Genomic DNA, 5,630 nt, shown 5'->3' with positions numbered 1-5,630 from the left:
CTACTACTACTACTACTACTACTACTACTACTACTACTACTACTACTACTACTAGTACTACTAGTGAGTACTACTACTACTACTACTAGTACTACTACTAGAGCTATATTATTGCCTGATCGGCTCCTTAGGCTTTGCTTTACCCGGCTTTAGTAATACTAGTAGTAGTAGTACGGTACTATAGTATTACTATTAGTACTATTAGTACTATTAGTATTACTATTAGTACTATTAGTGCGAACAGTCACTATTAAAATTTTTGATTAGTTTCACACCGTGTAATCCACTGTGGAAGTAAGCAAAACAATAAATCGTAAGTCTACACTGAGGCCATGATGCAAGTTACTGCACCACAGCGACTACACAGTGAGTCTGAGTGACTGTGAGTGTGACTGGAGACATTATGTGTGACTTCATATTTACTGATGCACAGATTGTAGGTTGAGAAGTTGAGTTACTATAGGATCCTGAGTTTCGCTGACATCCTTGTGATTATGGTGGGATTAGGGATATAGGTTGGCCATGATCATTATTTATCTAACAAACTCCCAAAGTAGGATTGAGCTAAAGGGTTGCATTTTATAACTCTGAAAATGCTATAATGTTTGTTTGTTGATTACTAGTGTCTGTCAGTGTAAGGATTTATTATCAGAATGGTTTCCATGGAAGTAAATGTATGCAGAGATAAGTAAACCATTATAACCATATCTTGCATTATTTATTATTATTTATATTGGAACCCAATCCAATTGTGGCTGTTGTGGTACTCTGACATTTTTCTTTGCTAATAATCTGCTGATTAAACCAATACCTGTTGGATACATTCTGTGCGACTAGTAGCAAAATAGAGCATAAACAATCGTACTTTAACACAGTAAGTCACAGTAGTAATGTAGTTGTGTTATTCAAACAATCATACGTGTTTGTCCAACTTAGTGAAAACAAAACTAGTGGCATAACAATAGTACATCAGTAGTAGAAGCAGCAGTAAAGTACTGTAAACCCAGAAAGTTCCTGCACCCACATATACCTTAATTTTAACTTTTTTTAAGGTCTTACTGCCATCACTATATATACTTCCTACACTACAAAAATGGTTTATTGCCTCTTTCCTGCAGTGTTTTTATGAGTTCACAACTTCACAGCCAACTTGAGAGAAGCAACACCATAAATGGGTAATTTTCCACCATTTGTGAGATTTCAAGATATGTGTGACATTAGCAATAAACGTAATTACTCCTTCAGTGCAAGTGAAATGGCTGCAGATAGAGGTCAAAAACATGTTAACATACTGTCAGATTTGTCCAACTGCATTATTTGCTTCTAATACCTTGAAAAAAATAAAGAGTCTAGTTAAAGTATATAGATATTAAATTTTAATGGAGCACAGAATATGCAAGATGTAATTTCTATCAGGTTCTATCATCTATCAAAACTGTTGGTCTCACAAAGATAGTGTTAAAACCGTTCTGTCACTTTTCACTCTCAAAATATAATTATTGCATGAAATTACAGACTACAAATGCTCTTGCATCGTAGTATAATGTATATATGTATTTGGCACAGCGAAGGTATCTAATTGTTTGTATCTAATCTAATACCTACCACACTAGGTTCTTACTCTGTATCTCATACATAGTATGTGACAGAGAATGACTAATTGAGTAATTCCCTGCTCCTTTCATCTCCAATATTAGCTCAGAATTTCCACAAGCTCCAACCACTTCATGTGGATTTTCCCTAGATAGCACTATGAATGAAAGTGCACACCATGGATGTACTTCAGTTGCATAAGTATATAAATGAAGATGAGATGATTTCGTATAACTGGTGAATATCTCTATCGACCAACACTACAGGGTGTGACGCATATCTTGACATGAATATATGTATCAGTAGATCTATGTAACTCTGGAGTGAAACGTTATGAGGATAAATAAAACGCATAGAGGACGAAGACTATTGGATTTCAATCAAACATGAAGGCACAGGAAAAGATTGGACAAAAAGAGGGAGTTCGCAGTCTGAGGTTCAAAATTAAAGATATTAACAATAACGCATGTGCTTATTTTTAAGATTAATGCAGTTGCACGTCTGCCAAATTTTCTTTGGACATTAGCTGAACAAATACAGTAATTCCGCGAGACCGTGCTCCGGAACGAACTAGTTAGTATGGCAGAATTTTCAGGGAGTCACACGGACTCCTGCATATATGTCAAATCAGGGAGTCCGACAGTAAATCAGGGAGTATTTGATTCCGGACTCCCGTTAATTTCGCACCCTGCGTCTATAATTTATAATGTGATTTAGTATTGACATGATTAGAGGCCAGTTGAAACTACTGGTGTCAGTATGAGATAATGCTATGCTTACAACCCAGCATTTTACTAGATAGATTTCAGTGCTTGTAGAACCTGTTCTATAAAAAAATCACTAGCTTACAATCTATAATTAATTTAGAGATAGTCTCAAAATAATTTTTTTATTTGAATTAATTTGAATTTATATATATATAGGTGATGTGGTGCTACATATGGTATACTGGCTTGAAATGCATCAAATCGACCCATAAAACCAATATCTTACCACAGCTGTACCAGTGGTAAAAGATTGGTTTTAAAATGGTATTGCACTTATTGAAAGGTTAGAGGAAAGTACACATATATATATACAGATTTTACTTTATGGTGGTGATTACTGTAATTTTAAAATGCACAAGTATGCCCTGTAATTCTGAATATGTAGGATTCCTACACGTACTGCTGCCTTGAACCTTTCTAACTCAAACGCACAGCTTGGCTGTTATACTTGGATCTAGGAATTTTCAGGGATCAGTGATTTCATTGAGTTGAAACGTCACAATAATGGCAGGCCTTTAATGCCGCTGGCCAGCCTAACTAGTTTGTGAATGCAGCCGCTCAACCAATCTGCTGCATTTTCTACATTCTCGTCTGGAATTATAGCCTTTCATTTTCACATTTACCTTGTCCATGAACTGACTGAAATTTCCAGACTTGGCCGAGATGTTGTAAGATTATTGACACAACATTCTTTACTGTGAAACACATCAGCCGTACACCGAATAAGCTGTATATATAGTAACCCGCCATTTCCATTTGAAACTGGGATGTGGCTCAGTGGAATTTTAGTGCAGATTTCAATCTACATGACTGCTTCCTTCTGTTTTTACTAGTTTAGGTTTCGTCTGTAAAGCTAAACTAGATCGCGGAAATACATCGTACCATTTAGACTGTTGTAACTATTACTATTAGGCCAGTACTTACCAGTTCATAACCAGGCAACGAAAACATCTGTCCCAACTAGGCGTACCAACCTTTTTGAACTAAGGGACCATTCGTGACATTTTGTTCTACGTTTGCGACGTGTATGTTAGTAGGTTCCATTTTAAGACAGTGCCTTGGGCAATGTATGTAAGTGTTTTACAACGGTGTTGTTCTGCTGTCGCTGTCACTATGCTTTTGAATAGAACTGGAGCAGATTGCTCAGATAGATTTTGTCAGCTGTTGTGATATGTACTCACGTACATTATTTGTTTGCGCACTAGAACGATTTGACTAATAGTAATTATCTTCGTCCAAACTGTCGCCAAGCGTCAACCATATTTGTAAATGCAAATCTAGCATAATATAACATAGGTTGACACGTTGTTGTAAACGTTACTGATATCAGATATGGTAACAAATTAACCCAATAGACGGACAAGATCAATATAACCAAAATGTGTCCCTAATGAAAATTCGATCATCGTTGAACGTTCAATCATTTATAGTAGCTTCACTAAACAAATTGTTACGTGTACTAAAGCTGTGCGTCACTGACAAGTGGGTTGATCTAGCTTTACGTCGATATGTGTATTGAAATTGTATATATGCATCATTGCAGCAGATATTGAGACTCAGAACTTCAGAAGACTGGAGTTATATCACTGTTGGTTAGGCTAAATGGCACCCGAAGGAGAAAAACATTTTAAATGTACATGTCAATGGATTTGTGCGCGTAACTCATACTGCCGTAGGGACGTGCAGAAATCAAAAAGGATGTTGTGACAGAGCTGCAGTATTTGTGTATTCGCCTTACATGGCCTCCCGTCGTGATTCACACTTCAGCTGGTCCATGTGTGCACTGCTGCAGTGTAAATACCGTGTCATTCTGTGCTTGGCTCTGCAGTGCACTGAGCCTGCAAGCGGAGCCTGGATGCTGCGCGGCGTGCCGTGCAGCCACTCGTTCTCCTGAATCTGCAGCACTCGTGAATCTGTGCGTGTATGAAGCAGAAGCTGATGCTGGCCGCGTGGCTAGACAACACCTGTCCGTGGTGTGTCACCCTGCTGCCTGTCTCCATGTGTGTGTCACCCTGCCTCCTGTCTCCATATGTGTGTCACCCTGTCTCCTGTCTCCATGTGTGTGTCACCCTGCCTCATGTATCCACGTGTGTGTCACCCTGTCTCCTGTCTCCATGTGTGTGTCACCCTGCCTCCTGTCTCCATGTGTGTGTCACCCTGCCTCCTGTCTCCATGTGTGTGTGTCACCCTGCCTCCTGTCTCCATGTGTGTGTCACCTTGTCTCCTGTCTCCATATGTGTGTGTACTGTCTCTGTCTCGCTCGCTCCGCAATCGCTCCTCGTCTCTCTCTCTCTCTCTCTAATTCCCCCCTCTCTCTCTCATTATTTCTTTCTGTCTCTGCTCCCTCGCTTGTATAAATCTTTTTTCACAGACTGGCAAACGACATTTTTCGTATACATGGCAACGTTAGTCGGTTTTACGTGGATTACACAAATCAACACAGTCATGCACGCACATACACTCCCACCCACGCTTACACCTACCCACCTATGCACGCACACACTCTCCCACGCACGCATATAGGCAGGCACGTACGCACGTTGGGATGCACGCATGCATCCATCACCCACATAGAGAATGACCCCCGAAATATACGTCTAAATCGCTAATATTGATCAATTAAATGCACACATAATTATAACAGACTCTCTGGCGCTGCGTGCGATTTATATACGCGCAGAGACACACACATGGAGACAGGAGGCAGGGCGACACACACACATGGAGACATGAGGCAGGGTGACATACACATGGAGACAAGGACGGCAGGGCGGACACACACACATGGAGACAGGAGGCAGGTGACATCACAATGGATACATGCAGGCAGGGTGGACACCACACAGTGGAGACAGGAGGCAGGGTGACCACACACATGAGACCATGCCGCAGGGTGACAACCATGGATACATGAGGCAGGCGTGACCACACACATGGAGACAGGAGACAGGGCTGACACACACACATGGAGACAGGAGCCAGAGGTGACACACATGGAAGGAGCAGTGTGACACACGAACACCATGCGAGACATGAGCAGAGTGACACACATATGAGACATAGGCAGGGCTGACCACACACATGGAGAACATCAGCATGTGACACACACATGGCAGACATGAGGATGGTGACACGCATGGAGACAGGAGAGCAGGGTGACACAACACATGGCGGACAGGAGACAGGTTGACACACACATGGAGACAAGTGACACACACATGGAGACTGAGGCAGGGTGACACACACATGGAGACAGGCAGCAGTGGTGCA

The 5,630-nt window shown here is 41.1% G+C and overlaps 1 protein-coding gene across 1 annotated transcript in view; it reads left to right on the top strand.

Annotated features, from left to right (window-relative positions):
• Positions 1-5,630, top strand: part of LOC106806462 — a 74,317-nt gene that overhangs the window by 597 nt on the left and 68,090 nt on the right. The window lies entirely within an intron of this gene.

Source organism: Priapulus caudatus, unplaced genomic scaffold (genome assembly GCF_000485595.1).
Source record: "Priapulus caudatus unplaced genomic scaffold, Priapulus_caudatus-5.0.1 Scaffold162, whole genome shotgun sequence".
Classification (NCBI taxonomy): domain Eukaryota; kingdom Metazoa; phylum Priapulida; class Priapulimorpha; order Priapulimorphida; family Priapulidae; genus Priapulus; species Priapulus caudatus.
Note: the sequence above shows the minus strand (reverse complement) of the source record. Positions and strands in the feature narration are given on the sequence as shown.